Source organism: Panthera tigris, chromosome F2 (assembly GCF_018350195.1).
Source record: "Panthera tigris isolate Pti1 chromosome F2, P.tigris_Pti1_mat1.1, whole genome shotgun sequence".
Classification (NCBI taxonomy): Eukaryota; Metazoa; Chordata; class Mammalia; order Carnivora; family Felidae; genus Panthera; species Panthera tigris.
In genome coordinates, this window is record NC_056676.1 from 60,387,762 (window position 1) to 60,412,669 (window position 24,908).

General features: G+C 38.3%; 1 long non-coding RNA gene across 2 annotated transcripts in view; it reads right to left on the minus strand.

Annotated features, from left to right (window-relative positions):
* LOC122234882 overlaps positions 1-4,714 on the minus strand; it is a 33,889-nt gene extending 29,175 nt beyond the window's left edge. Inside the window, exons 1-2 of one of the 2 annotated variants that reach the window (XR_006212854.1) lie at positions 4,588-4,714; positions 3,499-3,565 (exon numbers count right to left, since the gene is read on the minus strand). This is a non-coding gene — a long non-coding RNA (uncharacterized LOC122234882). Of the gene's footprint in view, positions 1-3,372; positions 3,566-4,587 lie in introns of those variants that run through there. The other variant, XR_006212853.1, reaches the window with a different exon arrangement.
* Between the last annotated feature and the right edge of the window lie 20,194 nt (positions 4,715-24,908).

Below are 24,908 nucleotides of genomic sequence, written 5' to 3' on the forward strand. Positions count from 1 at the left end.
GAGAGACAGAGAGCGAGTAGGGGAGGGGCAGAGAGAGAGAGAGGATCCCAAGCAGGGTCCAGCTGTTAGCGCAGAGCCCAACTTGGGGCTTGATCCTATGAACATGAGATCATGACCTGAGCCAAAACCAAGAGTTGGACGCTTAACCAACTGAGCCACGCAGGTGACCCGAGAGATGGTATTTTTGTTTTTAAAGTTCTATTTATTTAAGTAATCTCCACACACCCAATATTGGGTTTGAACTCACAACCTTGAGATCAAGAGTCGCATGCTCTTGCGATGGAGTCAGCCAGATGCTCCTACGTTTGTTTGTTTTTTAACTTTTCCTCCCCCGCCATACAAAGCATTACACATTTATAGGAAAAATTAAAACACTATAGAAATATGAGTTGGAAAATGAAAGTCAAGTGTTTAAAAGCTAAATAAAATATGGCACATTTCTATAGAATTTATGTAGCCATTAAGAAGATTGAGGTAAAGATACATGTATTAACATAGGAAGAGCTTTAAGGCACATAAGGTAAAACAAGTATCAGAACAATACTATAATATTCCACGTGTGTTTAAAAAACAAAAAAGCTGCATGTGCATATGTGTACATGCACGTATGTAAGGTATGTAAGTGTATAGATAGAAAGTAGAAGGAAAAGTTGCTAATCAGGCTATCACAGGGGAGTGGAAATAAGAGGAATAAAATGGGATTTTCATGTTTTTCCTGTTTGCTTTTCTTTTTTAAAATAAACTTTATTTTTTAGAGAAGTTTTGGGTTCACCGCTAAATTGAATGTAAAATTCAGAGACTTCCCCACATACCTCAGTCACTGTCAGCACAGAGCCCAGATGTGGGGCTCGAACTCACAAACCATGAGATCATGACCTGAGCTGAAGTCAACAGTCCAACGCTTACCCAACTGAATGACCCAGGTGCCCTGCTTCCCTTCATTATTAACATCCCCTACCAGGTGGTACCTTTGTTACACTTGATGAGCCTACATTGACACATGCTTATCACCCAGAGTCTAAAGTCCACAACAGGGTTTATTCTTGATGTTGTACATTCTGGGGTTTAGATGAATATATAATGACCTGCACCTACCATTATGGTATCATACAGAGTAGTTTATCCTAAAAATCCTCTGCATTGATTTTTCTTAAGTAATGGGACTGACTTTAAAATGTCTTTCGAGGTACCTGAGTGGCTTAGTCAGTTGAGGGTCTGACTCTTGATTTCAGCTCAGGTCATGATCCTGGGATTGAACCCTGAGTTGGGCTATGAGCTGAGCATGGAGCTTGCTTGGGATTCTCTCTCTCTCCTTCTGCCCATCTCCCCTGATTGCTCTCTCTCACTCTTGCTCTCTCACAAATAAAATTTAAAAAAAATTTTCTTTCTACCTGTCGCAGCTGTTCTTCCCCTTTTCCTAGTTTTCTTCATTCTTTGGATTGAGTATTTCTTATGTTTCTATTTTATCCCTTTTATCAGTTTGTTGACAATTACTCTTTATTGTGTTATTTCAGTGACTACTATTGGTTCTGCATTATACATCTTTAATAATGCACAGCCTGCTGTCCACAAGTATTTTGCTTCTTCAAGTGTAGTAGAACTTTACAACTATATACAGCTATATGCAACTTTCCTGGCCTTTGTACTATTATCATCAGGTGCTTCTGTGTTATAAACCGCAGAATATGTTGTTTCATCTAAACAGTCAATTATATTTTAAAGCGATTTAAATAGTGAGAAATGTCTTTATATTTACCTACATAGCACTATTTCCATAGCTCTTCTTTCCTCTGTGTAGATTCACATTCCATCCGTATTACTTTCGTTCTTTCTAAAGGTCTTTAACATTTCTTATAGTGCAAGTTAGCTGGTGAGTAATTATTTCAGCTTTTTTTTGTCTAAAAAGTCATTACTCATCTTCATGTTTGAAATATATGTTTGTTAGCTGTAGGATTCTAGGGTGATAGTTATTATTTTTTAAAGACTTTAACACTGAGAGGGAAGTACAGAGAGTTCCTATATGACTTTTTCTCCTGAACATGCAGTCTCCTCCAACGATTGATATCCTTTATTAGGATGGCACACTTTTTACTTTGGATGAACCTACATTGATTCATCATAATTATCTAAAGCCCATAGTCTACCAAGAGGTTCGCTCTTGGTTTTGTACATTCTAAAAGTTTGGACAAATATATAATAATATATCTGTGTGTCATTATACTATCACACAGAGCATGTTCAGTGCTCTAAAAGTCCTCTGTGCTCTGCCTCTTCTATCCGTCACTCTCTCATCCCCTGAAACCATTGATATTTTTATTGACCCCATAGTGTTGCCTTTTCCAAAATGTCACATAATTGGAGTCATACAGTATATAGCCTTTTCATATTGGTTTCTTTCGCTTAGTGATCTACATTTGAGTTTCCTCCATGTCTTGCCTCCGTGCTCTATCTTTTCTCTAGCATTTAAACATATGGGAAGTATTAACTATTATAATGTCCCTTACTACTAATTCCATATATTATTAGTGGGTTTATTTCCATTGATTGGTTTTTCTCCTTATCATAGGTTATGTTTTCCTGCTTCTTTACATTCCTGGAATATTTTATTGGATGTCAAACATTGACAATTGTACCTTGTAGGGTGGGTGGATATTTTTGTATTCCTACAAATATTCTTGAGATTTTTTTAATGCAGTTAAGCTACTTGGAAACCATTTAATCATAAAGTGATTAAAATCATAAAACTAAAAGCTTTAATTTAAAATTTTGTTAGGTGACACCAGAGCAGTATTTAGTGTAAGGCAAACTGTGCCCCACTATTGAAACAAAACTCTTTGGAGTAGCTACCCAATATCCTATGAGTTATATTCTCTATTCTGGCTGATAAGAACAGGAAATATTATTTGATCCTGTTTGAATTCCAAGTGTGCTCCTGATAATTCCTTCATGTCTGTTTTTTTTACCGGGTCTGGGTAGTTTATTTCCATATATGTACTGATCAGGACTCAAGAGACATCGTCTGTAGCTCTCCCAAGCTTGCTCTCTGCAGCTCATTCATCTCTGTCCTCTGAACTCTAGCCACCTTGTCCTCTCTGGACTCCTAACTTCATCTCTTCATCTCAGAAAGTTTGATAAATTCTACTTGGGTTTCCTTTCCATGCCGTGCAACCTGGAAACTCTCCAGGTGGAAAGTCACAGTAATTGTAGGGAGCATCTCCTTTGTTTTGATTTCTCAAGGAGCATCACTGATGTCCGATATCTTGAAACCCATTGTTTCATATATTAGTTTGTTTTTTAAGTTATTTCAGGTGGGAGAATAAATCTAGTTCCTGTTACTCCATTTTAGCTAGACACAGAAATTTCTCAACTGTGGTGCTTCTGAGACTTTTAATCCTAAAATATTGGTGGCCTTGGGTTAGGATGGGCTGAACACAAATAATTAATCATGGTTTCATTTCCAAAGAAGAGGAAGAACTTCATAGATAAGCATAAAGTTACCGAGAATGGGAATATCACAGCAATTTGTCCGTTAGGTATTGGTCTTCTCTGTTTGATGATGGCAGTTCTATGGACCAAGATAAAACCACTTTTACTTATGGCCTCACTGTTAGATGGTCTACATCAGAGAAAAGAAATATGTAGGGAGATGTGTCCTCTAAGTTTGGGCCAGGTAGGTGTATGCAACATCACACTTTACCCTCTCTGGAGCCACTTGTGTGGAATAATAATTATTCATGACAATGGTAACTAGTAGTTTTTGAGTACTTGCATAGAAGCTCTATGCTGCACAATCTCAGTAAGTTGATATTTTATCCTCACTTTCTAACTGAGAGAAATAAAGTTCAGATAAAATAACACACCCAATGTCTCTCAGCTATTGAAAGTTATAGTTGGGATTTAAACCCAGATCAGTTTGATTCTGAAGCCAAAACATTTATATTCTATGCTATGCTAAAGGAACTCCAGCCAGCCACTCAGTAATCTCTTGAGAAGATCCCAAGGGACCAATAATTTGAGTTTCTTTATATCTCCATCCACATTTAGCAAAGCCTCTTGAAGAGAAAGATAGAGAGCTGTCATCAACCAGTATTGACCTTGAATGAATCCTGGGTAAGAGAAAATAGGGGACTTGATAAAACTCTCCTATATCATGAACTCATTTGGAGGTCCAGGGTACTATCTGAATTTTACCCTTTGAAATCTAGACTCAAGTTAAACAGAGATTGACAGGTTTCCCCTAGAAGGAATCTCATGTTCAAACCCAACAAGAGAGTTGGTCGTGATGTTATCATGTTACTCTACTTTAGCAAGTTCTTTGAAGATAAATTCAAGAAAGTTGAATTATTATCATCTTGGGTAAGTATGAGTTCTAAGGTTCTGTTTATGAAGCTAGGATTCAATTTAATTCAACAAACATTTATTAAATGAGTTGTCTATGCCAGGCAGTGTCTTAGACTGGAAAATCAAAAAAGGAATCAAACGTAGACCCTACCATAGAGGAAATCAAAGTCTAGTTTGGGACATGGATGCATAAACAGATAATTATGAGAGCGTGGACAAAGTACAACAAAAACCAAAAACACATACACAGAGGGCCATGAGGGTTCAGAAGAGAGGCCAGTGGTCCCTGCCTGGGGATGGGAATGCCCATCCAGAACTCTTCATCCTCTTTTAGTTGTTTCATGAGCAGCGTTCAGAGTTTCAGGATCTTTAATATTACGCTAGACTACAGCATGCATGTGGTAGTCATGCCATTTGTTGTTCTTGGGATTCCGAATGTGATTCTAGAGTCACAATGCTAGGAATACACTGCAGGGAGAGTGGAGATTCCAAGTGATGTTAGGCATTGCTCTGCCTTTGATGTGCTCTGAGACTTGAATGTGTTAGTGGATCTTTTGGCTTTCATCAGGTGTCAGTTTTGGGGTGCACTTTAAGCCCACTGTTGGGTATTACCAGCAGAAATCTGGAGATTCTCCAAGGGAATGAGGGGTCAGAATTCTCTTACTACAAAGTGAGATTCTCCTGAAATATGAGTTGAAATAAGACTGCACTTTGATAAGAGTGCCTGGGTGGCTCAGTTGGTTAAGCATCTGACTTTGGCTCAGGTCATGATCTCACAGTTTGTGGGTTTAAGCCCTGTTTTAGGCTCTGTGCTGACAGCTCAGAGACTGGAGCCTGCTTCAGATTCTGTGTCTCCCTCTCTCTCTGCCTCTCCCCTACTTGTGTTCTCTCTCTCTCTCTCAAAAATATTAAAACATTAACAATATTTTTAAAAAAGACAGTACTGTGATTGTATTCTGTAGTCCTAGAATATAATAGCAAGCAAGCTATGTTAAAATGTAAAAAAAAAATTATTAGTATCACCCCTTATTTTATATTGAGCAATATTCCTTAAGTTGTTTCTTATAAAAGTAGCACATTGATTAGAGGAAAGCATGGAGACAATTACTATTATTTCTTATTGCTCCAACAAATTACCACAAATTGAGTGGCTTTAAGCACATAAATTTATTACCTTACAGTTCTAGAGATTAGAAGTCTGAAATCAATTTTACTGGGCTAAAGCCAAGGTGTTGGCTTTTTGAAGGCTCTGAGGGCAAAAACATTTCCTTGTCTTTTTCAACTTCTAGTGGCCAGCCACATTTCTTGGTTGAGATGCCTTTCCTCCATCTTCAAATTACATTACTTCAATTTTGCATCTGTCAGCATATCACCTCCTCCGACTCTACTCTCTTGTCTCCCTCTGGTAAGGACCATTAAGGTTATATTGGGTCAATGCAGATAATACAGGATAGTTTCCATATCTTAAGATCCTTAATTTAATCACACTGGCAAAGTCCCTTTTCCAAGGGATTAGAACATGGACATTGGACATATTTGGGGGCCCATTATTCAGCCCATAGAAGCACCATTTATTTATGTTTTTGAGAAATGGCTTTTAATATTCTTCAAGATTTGTATACCTATTATTTTCTATATGTACATTGGTATTGCACTTTGCAAAACTTATTTTCTCATCTCAATGTTTTCTGAAATGCTTTGAAAGCTGTATGATTCTTCTGCAGGGACATATCATAATTTACTTAGCTATTTCATTGCAATTTTTGTTAGGAGTCTTGGTTGTAAGTAATAGGAATCCAACTCTAGTTGCTTAAGCAAAGAGAAGAAGTTATTGGCTCTGGCAATTTGATGAAGTGTTGAGCAATCAATTCTCATGGATTCAATAGGGTTTCAGGAGCCACTGAAACCAGGGAATCTATTAATGCCAGGACATACTCCATCTTCAGTCCTTTTCACTCTCTCATGGAAACCTTCTACTTTTCCACATATTATGATTCCATCCACTGGGGAGGGTCTGACTGACCACAAATTCTGTTTAACCAGGTCCATGCCAGCCCCCTAACAAAAAGGAACCCCACCTCATCATGGCCTGAATTTAATCCCATGGAATTCAATCACGGGTACTGGTGATACTACTCTTGCTACTCAAAGCGGTCCACAGATGAGTAGCATCAGCAGCACTTGGGAACTTGTTAGCAATGCAGAACTTAGGTCCTATTCAGGACATAATGAATCAGAATCTGCATTGGAACAATATTGCAGGTGGTTTGCATGCCCATGGATGTTTCAGAAACACTAGTTTCTCTCCTTCCATTTTGTGGATGTTAACAAAGCCTGTGTTGACTGACCAACAGGGTTTATAGGTATAAGGGGAATGGATGAGGATGGTCCAACACCACAGAGTGAAAACAAGCAACTCTGCAGGCACTGAGAACCACACTCATACCAACTGATCATTATCCTTGTGGCAATTTCTTGCACCATGTGTAACTAAACCAAAATAGCCAAGGTCTGAAGCTGTGTCATCCGTAAGTTGTCTAAAGCACCCCAGGAAAATATGGCCATGCTGAGTAAATCTGGGATTTCTCTGGTTTAGGCTCTGCTTCTGCTTGGCTAACCCTAGAGAATCAGCTCATTTGTCCTTTCATGTGTTTGTTATTTAAGTAACACAGTGGGCAGACAAGGGTGAAGCTAGTGTGATGCAGTATCATTTTGTTGATTAGCTGTAAGGCTTTTTTCCCAGTCTACACAAATCCCCTGTGGGGACTTGTATCTAGGACAGCTGGGATTTTTTTCCTAGTAAGAAGCATGTAGTTTTCAAACTGTTGATAGCCAGGGAAATGTCCAGCCATTGTAATACCTGGAAGAAATACTAAAAGAATTTGTAGAAGGATTTTTAAAATAGTCCTAAAATATAATAATTGGTAACATGTGTATGGATCAATAGAGAGACTAAACATGGACTTTGGTATCAGATATACCTCTAGTGTCACTGAGGAAAAAGAATACAGAAGATTCTGTATTCTTAGTTAAGATTCTTAATATCCTATATAAATAGGATATTAGGATCTATCAGATAAGATGCTCTTAGCTGTAAGTAACAAAAAAAACTTACAATCCCATCAGATCGAATAATAACGGCATTGGTTCTATCACCTACCACCTGTCCAAAGAGAGGGCAAATGTAGGCCCTGGATGTCTGGGCTTCATTTGTCTTCAGAGTGATAGCAAGATGGCCATTTATTCCAGACATTAGTTCCTATGTATCACTGGCTCAAATTTTATCACATGTTTATGTCTACACCAGTAGCAAAAGACATGGGTCCTCATGATTGGCTGAGACAAAAAAAAATTCTCTGTGGACTTAAATATGAGACTAGCCTTTCTACAAACAGGATGTTCAGAGGAGGACAAATAAAAGTAGGATTCTGTTAGGAGAGGAAAAGGCAAATGCATAGATGTCTGTTGGGCATGCAACAAGCAGTGTCTGTCTCAAGGGATCAGGGCAGCATCTAGAGCAACAAAATTCGAGCAGTGACAGTGTGCTCTAGTGAAGGATTTAAGGGGAAGGAACCATCACTCTGACAATGTCCTCCTATTAGCAAAGAGGTTTTCCAAAGGCTATTCTTGTAAAGCATATGTAAATCACATTACCAGAGGTAGAAATAACATCAGAGATACAAGGTGTTTCAGGGAATGGGTCACACCACATTTTTCTTCTAATTCTCCAGATGGGGAGATGGGGCTTTGAGGATCTTTTAGACTATAGGTGGGAAGAGGGAAGTTGGGGCAACATGAGGAAACCTTATGCAAATGGAAATGCTCTGTATCTTGACTGTATCAACATCAGTAACCTAGCTGCAGTATTTTACTATAGATTTGTAAAGTGTTACTATTGGAAGAAACTGAGTAAAAGGTACCAGGAGCACTATTCCTTTTTTTTTTTAAGTTTATTTATTTGGTTTGCAGGGGAGGGGCAGAGAGAAAAAGAAGGAGAGAGAGAATCTCAAGCAGGTTCTGCAGTGTCAGCATGGAGCCCGATGTGGGGCTCAAACTCACAAATTGAGATCATGACCTGAGCCAAAATCAAGAGTCAGTCACTCAACCAACTGAGCCACCTGGGCACCCCAGGAATACTGTTTCTTACAATTGCATGCAAATCTACAATTATCTCAAAAAAAGTTTAAAAGATTGCATTAAATTAGTATTTATCTTGATTACTGAGTTCTTTCATGTGTCCTTAAATTTTTCTCCAGTAGCATGTACCTCTCTTGCCTACTTCCAGTCCCATCTTTAGGCTGAATACCCCGCACCCCCCCCCCCCTGAAAACAGTGTTTTTTTATGGTGGTAAAAATACTCAACATAAAACTTACCATTTTAATCATTTTTACCTATAGAGTTCAGTGGCATTTAAGTACATTCACATTGCTGTGCAACTGGTCTACCATTCATCTCTAAAACTCTTTTCATCTTCCCAAACTGAAGTTCTGAGTCTACTAAACAGGAACTCCCCCATCCTCCCTCCCCAAATAGTTTTCCACTTTCTGTCTCTATGAACTTGACAACTCTAGGCACCTCATATAAATGGAATCATATAGTATTTATCCTTTTGTGATGAGACTGCTTATTGTAGTTAGCATAATGTCTTCAAAGTTCATCCATACTGTGTAGCTGAATAATATTCTTTTGTATGTATTTTTTCCTTTTTAAAGCTGAGTAATATTCCATTGTATGTATATACCACACTTTGTTTATCCATTCCACTATCAATGGACACTTGTGCTCCAACTTTTTGGCTATTGTGAACAAGTGCTATGAACATGGGTATACAAATAAGTGTTTGAGTCCCCGCCTTTCACTTTCAATTCCTAAAAACAGAATTGCTGGATCATATGGTATTTCTATGTTTAATTTTTTCTTTTGAAACACCACACCGTTTCCAAGTGGCTGCATCATTTTACATTCCCACTAGCAATACACCAGGGTTCCAATTTCTCCACAACCTCAACAACATTTTCTATGTTTAAAATTAAGATGTAACTGATGTTGAAAACTGTATTAGTTTAGATATACAGCATAATGATTTCATATATGTACATATTGTGAAATGATTACCAGAATAAGTTTAGTTAACATCCATAACCACACTTAATTAAAAAAATTTTTTCTAGTGATGTGAACTTTTAAGATTTACTCATAACTTTCTTGTTTTAAAATTTCATTTAATTTTTTTCATCATTTAAAATTGAAGTATAATTAACAATGTTATATTAATTTCAGGGGTACAACATATTCAACAATTCTATACATTACTGTGTTCACCATTAAGTGTAGTCACCATCTGTCACATATTACATTATTACAATATTATTTACCATTTTCTCTATGCTGCACTTCTCATCTCCATGACTTATTTATTTTATATCTGAAATTTTGTACCTCTAAATCCCCTTTATCTATTTCACCCATCCCCTTCCACACCTCCCTTTTGGCAACCACCAGTTCTCTGTATTTAAGAGTCTGTGTTTGGGGGTGCCTGGGTGGCTCAGTTGCTTAAGCGTCCAACTCTTGACTTCAGCTCAGGTCATGATCCACCAGTTCATGGGATCAAGCATATTGTTGGCCTCTGCACTGATGGCACAGAGCCTGCTTTGGATTTTCTCTCTTTCTCTGCCCCTCGTATGTGCATTCTCTCACTCTCCCTCCCTCCTTCCCTCCCTCTCAAAAAATAAATACATAAACATTAAAAAAAAAGAGTCTGTGTTCATTTCTTTGTTTTTTAGATTCTACATATAAGTGAAATCACATGGTATTTGTCTCTGAATTATTTCACTTGCAAAGAGTTATTGCAAATGGCATAATCTCATTCTTTTTATGACTGAGTAGTATTCTGTTGTATATAGATAGCATTTCTTTTTTATTGATCATCTATCAGTGGATTCCTGGGTTGCTTCCATATCTTGGTTATTGCAAATAATGCTGGAGTAGACATAGGGGTGCATACATCTTTTCAGATTAGTTTTTTGGGTTTTTCTTGGCAAATGCCTACTAGTGGAGTTACTAGAGCATATGGTGATTCTATTTTTCATTTGTGGTTGCACCAGTTTACATTCCTACCAACAGAGCTTGAGGGTTTCTTTTTCTCCACATCCTTGCCAACCCTTGGTATTTTTTATCTTTTTTATTGTAGTCATTCTGACAGGGGTAAGGTGATATCTCATTGTGGTTTTGATTCACATTTCCCTAACAATGAGTGATGTTGAGCATCTTTTCGTGTGTCTTTTAGTCAACTATAGGTCTTCTTTGGAAAATGTCTATTTGGGTCTTTTTATTTTTAATTGGATTATTTGTTTTAAGTTGTATAAGTTCTTGGTATATTTTGGGTACTAACCCTTTATCAAATACATCATTTGCAAATATTTTTTTCTCATTCAGTAGGTTACTTTTCTGTCTTCTTGATAGTTTCTTTGCTATGCAGAAATTTTTTGTTTTGATGTAGTCCCATTTGATTGTTTTTGCTTTAGTTTCCCTCACCTGAGGAGACCTATCTAGAAGGAAGTTGCTAAGGCCAATGTTGAAGAGATTACTGCCTACCTTTCCACTTAGGAGTTTTATGGTTTTAGGTCTTACATTTAGATCTTTAATCCATTTTTAGTTTATTTTCGTGTATGGTGGGAGAAACTTGTCCAGTTTCATTTTATTGCTTATAGCTGTCCAGTTTTCCCAGAACCATTTATTGAAGAGACTGTCTTTTCCCTATTGCATATTTTTGCCTTTTTTGTTGTAGATTAATTGACCATATAAATGTGAGTTTATTTCTGGGATCTCTATCCTGTTCCACTGATCTATGTGTTTATTTTTGTGTCAGTACCATACTGTTTTGATTACTACAGCTTTATAGTATATGTTGAAATCTGGGATTGTGATACCTCCAGCTTTGTTCTTCTTTTTCAAGATTGCTTTGGCTCTTTGGGGTCTTTTGTGGTTCCATATGAGATCACAGTTATTTGTTCTAGTTCTGTGAAAAATGCTATTGGTATTTTGACAGGGATTGCATTGAATCTCTAGGTTGATTTGGGTAGTATGAACATTTTAACATTAATTTTTCAAATCCATGAGCATGGGATATCTTTCCATTTGTGTCATTCTTTCATTAATGTCTTACAGTTTTCAGGGTACATGTCCTTCACTTTGTTTAAATTTATTCCTGTGTATTCTTCTAGGTGCGATTATAAATGGGATTGTTTTTATTAATTTCTCTTTCTGCTTCACTATTAGTGGATAGAAATGAAACCTATTTCTGTATATTAATTTTGTATCCTGTAACTTTACTGAATTCCTTTATCAGTTCTAATAGTTTTTTTGACGGCATCTTTAGGGTTCTATATATAGTATCATGTCATCTGCAATTACTGACAGTTTTCCTTCTTCCTTATCAATTTGAATGCCTTTTACTTATTGTCTGATAGCTGCAGCAAGGACTTCCAGTACTATGTTGAATAAAAGTGACAAGAGTGGACACCCTTGCTTATTCCTGATCTTAGAGGAAAAGCTTTCCGTTTTTCACCATGAAGTATGCTGTTAGCTGTGGGTTTTTCATATATGGCCTTTATTATATTGAGATATGCTCCTCTAAACTCACTTTGTTCAAAGTTTTTTAATCATGAATGTATGTTATATTTTGTCAAATTATTTTTCTGCATCTATTTAGATGATCATAAGGTTTTTATCCTTTTTCTTGTTAGTGTGATGTATCACGTTGATTGATTTGCAAATATTGAACCACCCTTGCATTGCTGGAATAAATCCTGCTTGATCATGATGAATAATTTTTAAATGTATTGTCAAATTTGGCTTGCTAATATTTTCTGGGAATTTTTGCATTTATGTTCATCAGACATATTGGCTTGTAGTTTTTTTTGTAGTGTCTCTGGTATCAACTTATTTTATTTGAGTCCTCTCTCTTTTTTCTTGGTTAGTATAAAGATTTGTCCACTGTGATTTCTAAAAACCAACTTAGTTTCAGTGATCTTTTATTATCTTTTTTAGTCTCTATTTCATCTGTTTCCTCTCTGATCTTTGTTGTTTTCTTAAATTGCTAATTTCCAGTTCATAACCTTAGGCAAATAAATTATTGTCCCTATGACCTAGTTTCCTCATCTGCAAAATGAGAATAACAGTTCTGACCTCCTAGGGATTTTTGTCAGGATTAAACAAGACAATGCACGTAAAACGATTAGTCTAGAACCTTGTATATATTAAATGCTAGTTAAAGCTTCTTCTATAACTATATTGGAGCATGATAAACAGAGTCTCCATGTAAAAATGCGTACACAGGGTAGCAGGGGTGGGGTTAGAAGAATATTCCTTTTATTTAATGCCTCAATTTCCAGGTGACAGGGCCAGTGTGGGTGCTAAAAAGTCAACCTCAGGGTGAGTCTCATGAATATGCAACCTGTGTGGTCTCACAGGGTCTGAGTTTTACTGGCTTAACATTCTGTTTTCACCATCTTGAAATTATTATTAATTTTTCAACAAGGGATCTTACTTTTTTTAATTTTTTTCACTCATCTGAAAGTTTATGTAGCCAATCTTGTCTCCCCTTAAAGCCCATATCTTCCCGGAGACAAGACTGAAAGAGCCACTGCCCCTTTCCCAATACAGTAGAGGCCAAAACTTTCCCCAGTACCCCAGCGTCATGGGCAGCAGGTCCAACCCGATTAGAAGGAGTTCTGCTCTATCATAACCCATCTCTGTGTGACAGCTCCTCATTCAAGGATGCTCCATAGTCCCACAAAATAATGCCTACCCTCAACTGGAAACCTTGGCTTTATGAGTATGGGTGGGGTTGCCTGTATAGCATTCTCCCCCGCAAATTTTTGGATTTAGATACTATTGCTTGATTGTTTTTCATTAGGCAAAAGAATTTAATGGACAAGATTAGGGCTTTGCTCTGCCACAGTTAAAAATATGTGGGTCTTGAAGAAACAGTAGAGGCTCAAGAGGAAACACACATAAAATCATTAAGCTATCATTTTAGAGGTATTTCCAAATTGTCAAAACCAGTCTGAAGTCTGTCTTGCTAATGAGAGGCATTCTTAGGGATTTACAGACACTGAGTTGGGAAGGAATTTCTCTGTGAGGTGGCCAAGGTTGTAGCCAGGAAAATGATCCAGAGGAGCAATATTGCCTTTGGAACTGACAAGTTCAAATCTGTTTGTCCAGGTGCCTTGTTCATGTGCAAAACTGTCCACTCAGACACTCTGCTACCCAGGTCTGTCAAGACAGCCAGTTGTGCACTGGGCTGGTGGGCTTAGCCACAGGAAGGCTGCACCTCACAGAAAAGTAGAGGGATCCGGGGAGGGAGCCTGTGGCTCCACCCAGTGAAATGATGTGCCTGGAATAACCAAGGAAAGAAATAAAAATAAAATGAAGCCACAGCATAAGTGTTCCAACCAAGCTTAGAAGTGATGAAAAGTGGAAAGAAAATTTAGTTGGAGTTCACACTGTGGCTAGGGTTATGACAGTTAATAAATCAGTAAGTCTGGAAAATATTAAGTCTCACAGTAAAATTAGGAAGTTGCATTATACTGTCGTTCAACTACTGTTATTTAAAAAAAACACAATTATTAACACGTGTGTCTCTTCTCTGGCAGTATGTTTCATTTACTTATCAGTAAAGCTTGTTTGGTCCAGGATTGAGTTATACATTGTTAAAATGGGTCCTACCACTGGCGAACTATGTGGTCTTAGGTGGATTATTTAAGATCTCTGTGCCTCAGTTTATTCATCTGTAAATTGGATTTCATAATAACTTTTTAGGTGGTGGCTTTTAAATATTTTGGCAGTAGCCTGGAATAAGAAGTATCCCCTTATATCACAGTGCAATATGCTACATATACACATTTATTCATACATGTGTCTTTCAGGGTCATTTTTCCCCTCCCAATTTACAGAAATCACACTATGTGCTGGACAGAGTAGATGATGAACATGGTAGATGCTCAATGAAGTAAATGGAATTGCACTGCTCTGTTTCCAGAGCCAGTTCAAGTGTTAAGGTGAGCAGAAATGCATTTGGCAGATGTACCAAGACCTCTGCCAGGTCTCGTCTTAGAGCAAATTTTCCACAAGACAACCTATCACTCTGGAGTATGAGGGACATAACTAGACATATTTGGTCTACACCCTGACCTAATATAAGACCCCAGGGTACGCTATACCAGGGGGTTATTCTATGACCTGAAGCTCTCTCTGCGTTCATTTCTTCATCCACAACAGTGGTGACTCTAATACCCACCTCACAAGGAGATGATGTAATGAAAGCATCATTTCCTGGGAGCGGTTGTGAAAAACAGTTCTCTCTAAACCCTCACCTGAGTGGGACTTCTGCCCTTTGTAGTCCACTCATCAAATCACAGCTCTTTGAAGTTTTTCTCTTTGATGAAAAAAAAAAAACACTGAATAGGCATCCTGAAAAAGCTATTAGTTTTCCAAATTAAAATTGAGATTCCACATATAAATATTTTTATGTTCATGACACATGCAACTAATGTAAATTTTGGTCTCTCTGAATCTGGTTTGTATTATAATGGCATCTTCCAGCTGGATTTGCTTCTGGAGAGAGCTCCCTCTAAACAAACACTACTAGAACAGTAGATTTGGGCTCTACTGACAAGAAAGGGGATCCTAGAGGGCTGTGTGTTTTATTCATTTATTCATCTGTGCATGAATTCATTGAACAAACTTTGAGCACTCACTTGCTGCCAGGCACTGTGATAGGTGTTGGGATACAGAAGCGAAAGAAACTTTCTTTCCCCCCCAGGAGCTAATATTGCTGTGGAGGAGGCAGGTACATCAACAAGCAACTATATTGCAATAAGACAAGGCTATAATAATATGATAGATATTGTTGATTTCCTACTACATGCCAGAGACTGTTCTGGGGCTGACAATACACTGTGTACACAGAGCGCTTGCCATCAAGAACTTATATGCTAATGGCAGGGGGAAAGTTAAGATTTGGCTGTTATAGGCACAAAGGTAAAGGCAGCTAACTCTACCTAGGGGAGTCACAGAAGACTTCCTAGAGGAAGTGATGTTTGAGGTGAGATTTAATGATTGAGTAGGGGCTTTCCAAATGAAGCCTACGGGAGGTGGAAACTATGGGGAAGGACATGTGGGAGAGAGAGGGCTTTTGTTCAGAGGAAACAGCATCTACTGATGCATGTGTGGTTATATCTGGGGGAGAGAGAAGAGATGAAAAGGTCAGCTCATAAAGGGACTTAATAAGGAGTTTGGATTTTATTCTGTAGATGCTAGGGCTTTATGCAGAGGCTGAATATTATAAGTCTTGTGTTTTCATAGGATTTTCAACAGCCATAAAGAAGATGGATTTCTTGGGGGTAGGGCTGAGCAAGAACGTTGTCAGGGAGAAAGGTCAGAAGTCTGACCCAGTTATCCAAAAGGGAATTGATAAGCTTGAACCGAAAGTAATGTTGTGAATGCAGAAGAAGGGATGGAAGCAAGAGAAATGTTGGATACAGAATCTATAGAACTATGGAATGTTGGAGCATTGGATGAGGAATCTTCAAAGGGATAGAATTCAAAATGACGGCTAGGTTTCTGGTTTCAGTGACTTAAGCAGTTGACACTTGATGCCTTGGGGACCATAGGAAATTACCCTGGCTGTTCCTTTGCTAATTTTCACGTTGCAGTTTGAAGAAACCGTCACCGCCCATGGTGTGAATAAATGACGGTTGACTTGTGCAGGTCTTTTTAGGCTAACGCTATAGTTTGGACATACGTACTTGCATATGTATACTGACCTGGCACGTGTACTGACACCACTTGTTTAACTGACCCCCCCCCCCCCCCGCTTATGGATGTCACTTTGTTTTATTTTTTTTAATGGCATGTTACTGCAGCATCACAGTGTTGAGGTCATATGCATGAGTTCTGGGAGGACTGGGAGCAAACCCTGCCTCGGTCTTTCACTTGGAGACTAATTTGGGGTAATTGTTACAACAATCACACCTGCTTCCTAGGGGCATCATGAGGATTAAATGAGTCGATTTGTGGTAACTCACTTAGAACTTGGACTGCCTGGTATGTAGTAAGTGCTCTATGATTGCCATCTCTTCTTATCATGCCAAGAACACCTCCATAGGGCAAGGGGCCCTGATGCCGCTTGAATGGCATCTGTTTATTGCTGACATGCAGAGTTCTTGCTCTGTGCCAGGCTCTGTCCATGGGCTGTGCATGTATTACCTCCTTCAGTTGCGCAACAGAGTTATGAGGTCCTATGTAACAATTGTAGTATTACAGAAAAGGACATAGGTACCACAGATGTTAAGTAACTTGCCTGAAATCACACAGCTAGTGAATAGAGGAACTAGGATCAAAACACCCAGGCTCTAATACCCATGGGCATGATCCAAGCTATTGCTAGGGCAACTAGTGACTGGAGCAGCCACCCATTTCTAGGAGGACACTGGCTGGAAGGGCCTCACTATTCCAACAGCAAGAGCCACCTTGGTTCTCTACGAGCCCAGTCCAATGAACTCATGATGATGCAGGGCAACCTAGCAGGTATCCTCCAGTGTGTAAGAGAATGATTATGCTTCTTCCTTTATCACCTCCCTCAGCCGTCTAGCCCACCCCAATCAAGTCCCCCTCCTCCTCCTTTTCTTTCAGGGATTTAGAACAGCTTCTAGAAGCTGTGGGGCAAAAAAAAAAAAAAAAAAAAAAAAGATCCAAGTTAGCAGGTTGCAAAACATGGTAAGAATCTGATCTGGAAAAGATTATTTTAAATGGCAAGTGCCTCAACTGCATTTAACTGAGCATAAAAGCCACTTAGAGGAGAATTTACTTTGAATACACATCTCCTGTGTGCTCAGCTTATCCATTTCTACATCAGTGCCTTTACGTCTTGTTGCAACTTGCTAAAAATATCTGGCCTCATCTTTCATTTTGCCTTTTAATTGGGTTCCCTCACATGCTGCTGCTGGTTCAGACCAGTGCACTGCCATCTTTGACGAAGTCTTCTCTAACGCACGAAGATCACAGGCAGTTCCATACAAATGTGCACTATTACTAATCACACTGTCTTTTTCAATTGCAAGCCGAGACACGTAGGGGGAGTTTAGGAGCAAAGTTATTGATGTCGGTTATTTCCAGGGTGCTGCAGTCTGAGAGGTTTGTACCAGGTCATTGTTATAATTTCAGAGCAGATTCCTCTTTCTAAGAACCTATTCTAGCCCAAAAGTCTTCTATGAACAACTTTCCCAAAATTGTGGAAGTTGAATTTCCTAAGCTTTGATTCTGCCATTGAAAACAAACCTATTTGCCCACCCCTGCATCCCCACCCTACAGTCTCTCCTGTTAGTTTACCTTAGAGAAAGGTATCTGGCTTCCGGCCTGTCACATGTGCCACTTTAGCTCAGCTGGATGTTTGAAAATCTATACACTAGGAGTAGCTGAAATAGATACACTCGTTCAATCTAGCAAAGATCCATTGCTTTTTTGAAAGGATTCACTCCCAAGATTCTTTATATTGAAGGTTTCCCTTAAACTTTGAGATGATTTATGAAACCCAGTTTATACAGAAAATTTCAAGAGCTCTTATTTTGAGTGAAGCACTGTTAGTTTGTGTTGTTTTAAAATCTTTGGCGAGCATAGCTTGTGTGCAGATTTAAAAAAAAGAAAGAGGGGCGCCTGGGTGGCGCAGTCGGTTAAGCGTCCGACTTCAGCCAGGTCACGATCTTGCAGTCCGTGAGTTCGAGCCCCGCGTCAGGCTCTGGGCTGATGGCTCGGAGCCTGGAGCCTGTTTCCGATTCTGTGTCTCCCTCTCTCTCTGCCCCTCCCCCGTTCATGCTCTGTCTCTCTCTGTCCCAAAAATAAATAAAAAAACGTTGAAAAAAAATTAAAAAAAAAAAAAAAAGAAAGAAAAATCCAACCTCTATTTAAAAGATGGTCTTTTGGCACTATAGAGTATAAGCAAATGAGAAGTTCATGCAAGTATTGGTTTGAGAAGGAATGTATTTATTTCATTTCTTTTTTTTTTTTAATTTTTTTAATGTTTGTTTATTTTTGAGACGAGACAGAGTGTGAGCAGGGGAGGGGCAGAGAGAGAGGGGGACACAGAATCTGAAGCAGGCTCCAGGCTCTGAGCTGTCAGCACAGAGCCCCACGCGGGGCTCGAACCCACGAACTGTGAGATCATGACCTGAGCTGAAGTCAGACACTTAACCAACTGAGCCACCCAGGAGCCCCATCCCTGTATTTCATTTCTATACACTTTGATATATGTGTGGTGTCATCTCATGAATCTAAAGATGACTTGGAGTCTCCATGCAAAGTACTCACCAAGTACAAGCTGATAGACCTAAGAGGGAGATGTGTTGCTTTGTCTTGTTTTCTTTTCTTTTCTTTTTCTTTTCTTTTCTTTTTTTTTTTTAACATTTATTCATTTTTTGAGAGACAGAGAGTGAGAGGGGAGGGGCAGAGAGAGAGGGAGACACAGAATCCAAAGGAGGCTCCAGGCTCTTAACTGACAGCACAGAGCCCAATGTGGGGCTCAAACCCAAGGACCACGAGATCATGACCTGAGTCGAAGTCAGATGCTTAACAGACTGAGCCACCCAGGCGCCCCTGTCTTGTTTTCTCTTAAATCTACCATTTTATTGGGTGCTTATTATGGGCTGAATGATTTGCAGAATGCCTAATATACATTATCTCATATCATCCTTGTACGAAACTGATGCAGCTATAGGATTAATTGTCCTTTTCTTGCCCATGAGAAAACTGAGCTTCTAGGAGGTGAAATCATTTGTCCAGTGTCACACAGTTAATTGATAAGTAGCCCTTGATTCAAACACAAGTTTGTGCCGTGTCAAAGGTCATACTCTGAGCCAGTACGCTTGCTACTTGACTTCAACTGCACCTCCAGGCTGAGCCACTGAGGACTGGGTAGGGATTCGGGTGATATCTCTGTGTTTCTGTTCTCCTACAGTTATAATGGGGGCAATGGTATTTCTCATGACAGTAATGAAGGCAAAGAGAGATCCTGGATGAGCAGATACTTTCGGAGCACCTTGATATTATGTACGTAGTGACAACGTGTGATGTTCTCCCTCTGAAAGATTAGAGGGTGTACCCACCTTGTATTGTGTTTTTTTTTGTGTGCACTCTTGCTTCTTGAGAGGTCAGGAATGCATCTTACACTATTTTAATATACGTAATAACATCTATCAGCTTAATGAGTGCTATGTAAACACTTAATGAATGAACAATAGTGCTAATAAACCAACATTTTGAGCTCTTACTGTGACCTCAGGCACTGTTCTCATATATTTATGATTAAATGAATCCTATATAATGAATCCTAGGATACATTATATAGGATTCATTTAATCATTAAATGTCAGTTTCCTATGGAATAAATAGGAATCCTATATATATATATACATATATATATACATATATATATGTATATATGTATGTATATATGTATATATATGTATATATGTATATATGTATATATATGTATATATAGGATTCATTATATAGGATTCATTTAATCATAAATGTCATAGTTTGAAACATCCTTCCCATTTCACAGATGAGGAAACCAAGCCACCAAGAGTTTAAATGACTTGCCTAAGGAAACACAGTTAAAAAATGGGAGACGTGGGATAAGAACTCAGGTCCTTTGGCTTCAGAATCTTCTCCCCTTACCACCATACAGCAAAGATTCTCTATAAAATCCTGCCTCATCATCTCTCCCACTTGCACTGCACTGCATACCCCACCCCGACTTTCTTACCATAGCATTTCTCATAGCTGACATGCCGTATGTTGTCTAACTGTGTTATTGTTTGCCTTTTTGGTTTGTCCCCCTGCACTAGAATGTTAGCCGAAGAGAGCAGAGATTTGGTCTTCTTTGTTTACTGCTGTATCCTTTGCATCGCTATTTCCTGGTACATCTAGAAACTACTGATAAATGCAGAACTGTGCCTGGCACACAGTAGGCAGCGGGCTGATCTTCACTGAATGAGAGACTGGTTGAATTATGGACATATCTGGAAGCTCATCAGAACCAACAGCTACTCAGGGTCCATCCTGCTTCTGCTTGTGGTTCTGATTTTGAATAAAACATAGTAGGGTGTTAGGTATAGAGGACAGATTTCTCTGGGCTGAAGTGTGAGTGAGAAGTCAACAAGTAATTTTCAGCCCAGGAGAGGAAAAATGTAGGATGGTAGCTGGAGGGGGGCATTCGTGCTGGGGGAACATGTCTGTGGGTGGAAAGATGTGCAGACTAGGAGGAAGGAACATGTGGAGAGGAAGACCTGAGTGGAGGTGATAGAAGGCTCCGCAAAGGGAGGCAGGAACCAGCTGAGCTTTGGTGTAAGGGGCCCCCTTGCAAGGGTGGAGGTCTGCCATTGTGTATGAAGCAGGGCAAAGGAGGTGATTCCCAGTAATTCTGCAGATATTTGAAGTACAGAGGAATTGAGAGAGAACCTGTTGCATGCCCTTGATCTTCCTGGGATAATAGGATTAAGGTATCTGCAGATGATACTGAAGAAAATTCAGATTAAAAAAAAAGTGTTGTCAGGTGGGGCACCTGGGTGGCTCAGTCAGTTAAGAGCCCAAACCTTGATTTCGGGTCAGGTCATGATCTCACGGTTTGTGAGATTGAGCCCCGCATTGGGCTCTGTGCTAACAGCATGGAGCCTGCCTGGGATTCTCTTTCCCTCCCTCTCTCTGCCCCTCCCCTGCTCACATGCTCTCTGTCTCTCTCTCAAAATAAACATTAAAAATTTAAAATGCTGTCAGGTGAAATGATAGTTTGGTACTAGTGAAACAGGCAGCAGGGGACTGAACTTTACCTCCTTAAGACATTCCTTTCATGTAGATAATCAGTAACAATGACAGGAAATTAAGACTGGGCTGTCATTAGTGTGAAATTGCTCTCTGTGAAACTGTTGCTCATGTTGAACAATTTTTCATGTGCTTATTCTCCAAATCTCTCTGGTAGAGTGTCTATTTAAATCTTTTGTCTATTTTTAATTGGGTTGTTTGTCTTACCGAGTTGCAAGTGTTTCTTATAAAGTCCATTGTTCTGTGTGTGTGTGTATGTATAAAATATTTTTCCTAGTCTGTGGTTTGACTTTTCATTTTAACAGTGATTCATGAAGAACACAAGTTTTAAAATGGATAAAGTTCAGTTGATTCTTTTCCTTTATAGTTCGTGCTTTTTGTGTTTTAAGAAATCTTTGCCAAATCCAGATTATTAAAAATTTCTTGTTTTCGTTTTGCAGTTTTATACTTTTAGTTTTACTTAGGTCTGTGGTCCATTTCAAGTTAATTTTTGTGTATGATATGAAGTAAAGGTTAAGGTTCTTCCCCCCCCCCCCCCCCCCCCCCCGCCGCCTTTTGTAAGTGGTTAGTCAATTCCTCCAGCACCGTTTATGGAGAAGATTGTTCTTCCCCAGGGAATTGCCCTAGCACCTTTGTCAAAAATCAGTTGACTGTGTGTGTTGGTTTATTTCTGGACTCTTTATTCCATTCTCTTATTTTTCCATTCTGATCCAATATGACATTGTATTAATTATTGTAGCTTTACAATAACCCTTGAAATCAGGGTAAATCCTTTGACATTGTTACTCTTTTTCAAAGTTGTTTTAGCTGTATTTTGTTCTTTGCATTTCCATATCCTTCTAGGCTATAGATCAATTCAGGGATGAACTGACATCTTAACAGTGAGAATTCTTCTGATCTAAGAACACAATGTATTTCTCTACTTAATATGTCTTCTTTAAATTCTCTTAGTAATATTTTGTAGTTTTCTGTACACAGCTGTTGTACATCTTTTTCCAAATACATCCCAAATTTTTGTATTTTTAAATGCTACTGTCCAAGATATTTTTACAAATTTTATTTTCTGATTATCTGTTGCCAGCATATAGAAATACAAATGATTTTTGTGTATTGCTCTTCTACCCTACAACTTTGTTAAATCATTAAAAAATATATTTCTTAGGATTTTTTACATGGATTTTTTACATTTTATAAATGCACTTTATTAGATAGAGGGAAATCTGTTCTTAGTTTGCTGAGAATTTTTATCTGGAGTACATTTCAGATTTTGTCAAATACATGCTTTTTATGCATCTACTGAAATAACATCTGTTAAAATGGTGAATGATACTGACTGATTTTCAAATATTGAAACAACCTTGAATTTCTGGGATACGCTCTACTTAGTAATTGTTTATGGTACTTTTTATATGTTGCTAGACTCAATTTGCTACAATTTTGTTGAGAATTTTTACATCTATGTTTATGAGGGCAATTGACCTGCAATTTTCTTTTTTTTTTTGTTAGTGTTTTTCCATGTTTTTCTCCTATTTCATCATTTTCTGATCTTTATACTTCCTTTTTTATTCATACCTTAGGTTCAAATGCCTCTTCTGTTCCCAGTTTCTTCAGGTGAAAACTTTGGTCCTTGATTTTAGACCCTTATTCTTCAGTCCTGTAAATTTCTTCTATGTACTTATTTAGCTGAATTCCACAAACTTTTTTTTTTTTTTAATTTTTAATGTTTATTTATTTTTGAGAGAGAGAGACACACACAGAGTGTAAGCAAGGGAGGGGCAGAGAGAGGGAGACACAGAATCCAAAGCAGGATCCTGGTTCTGAGCTTTCAGCACCGGGCTTGACCCAGGGCTCGAACCCATGGACCATGAGATCATGACCTGAGTTGAAGTCAGGTGCTCAACCAACTGAGCCACCCAAACACCCCAAACTCCACATACTTTAATGATCTGTGTTTTCTTTTTGCCAGTTAAAAATAATTTCTAATTTTGCTTTTGATTTCTTCTTTGACTCGTAGATTATCAAAATGATTTGCAGGCATTCATCACATTTTCTGTTGATTTCTAATTTAATGGCCTCATGATCAGAGAGTGTAGTGTGTTCTAAATCCTTTCAAATTTGTTGGATCTTATTTTGCAACCAAGAATATTGTCTATATTGACAAATGTTTCATGTACATTTGGAAAGAATGTGTATTCTGTTGTTGGGGAGTTCTGTAAATATTATCTAGATCAGGTTAATTGATAGTCTTTGTTCAAGTCTTTCATATCCTTACTGATTTTCTGTCTACTTTTTCTCACAATTTTTATGCAAGAGGTGATGTATTCTCTAACTATAATTGTGAATTTACTTATTTTTGTTTGAACTCTCTTAGATTTACTTGTGTTCTGAAGCTCTGTTGTAACATGCATAAGTATCTAGACTTCTATATCCTTTTGACCAATTGACCACTGTACCATTATGAAATGACCCTGGTGGTATTTTTTGCCCTGAAGTTTAATTTGTCAGATATTAATATAGTCACTTCAGTCTTCTTTTGATTGTTTGCCTCTTATATCTCTTCCCATTCTTTTATGTTTTTTTAAAGAAAATCTCGTTTTTTTTTAATTTTTAAAAAATGTTTATTTATTTTTGAGAAAGACAGCATGAGTGGGAAAGAGGCAGAAAGACACACACACACACACACACACACACACACAGAATTGGAAGCAGGCTCCAGGCTCTGAGCTATCAGCACAGAGCCCAGCGTGAGAGTCAAACCCATGAGCCTTGAGATAATGACCTGAACTGAAGTCAGATGCTTAGCTGACCACCCAGGCGCCCCCTCATTGTTTTACTTCTAATAAATTTCTGTATTTATAGTGAAAGTGGGTTTCTTGTAGGCTGTAAAGAATTTTGGCTTGCTGTGTTTCTGATGAAAATTCTGCTGCTAATTTTATCTTGATTCCTTTCTACATAGTGTGTTTTTATTCTTTGGCTATATTTAAGATTTTTCTCTTTGTCCATGGCTGTAAACAATTACCTGTGATGGACCTTGGAGTAGGCTTCGTATTTCTTGTATTTGGGACTTGTTGAGGTCTTTATGGTTTTTATCATATTTGGGAAACTTGTGACCATTCTTTTCCCATATATTTTCATATTTTCTACCCCCTTCTCTTTTTGGGGGTATTTTCTTCTTTCTCTCTCTCTCTCCCTCCCTTCCTCCCTCCCTCCCTCTATTTTTTGAGAGAGAGAGAGTACAAGTAGGGGAGGAGAGGGGCAGAGGGAGAGAGAATCTGAAGAAGGCTCCATGTTTGGCATAAAGTCTGATGTAGGGTTTGATTCCACAATCCTGGGATCATGACCTGAGCCGAAATTATTAGAGCTGAGTGAGCCACACAGGAGCACCCCTCCACACCTTTTTTTTTCTTTAGCTCAGGAACTTTCTATATTAGGTTGCCTAAATTTTCTTCAGCGTACATTGATGCTCTATTCAATTTTTTTCCAGTCTTCTTTTTCTTTTTCATTTCAGCTAGTTTCTACTACTAGGTCTTTAAATTCACTAAGCTTTAATTTTATAGGGTCTAATAATCTGTTAATCTCACTTAGCGATTTTTTTATTACAATAATTATATTTTTTTCTTTTCTAAAAATATTTTAAAAATCTTACATGTCTTTACTTACCATGTTCAATTTACTTTCTTCAGCA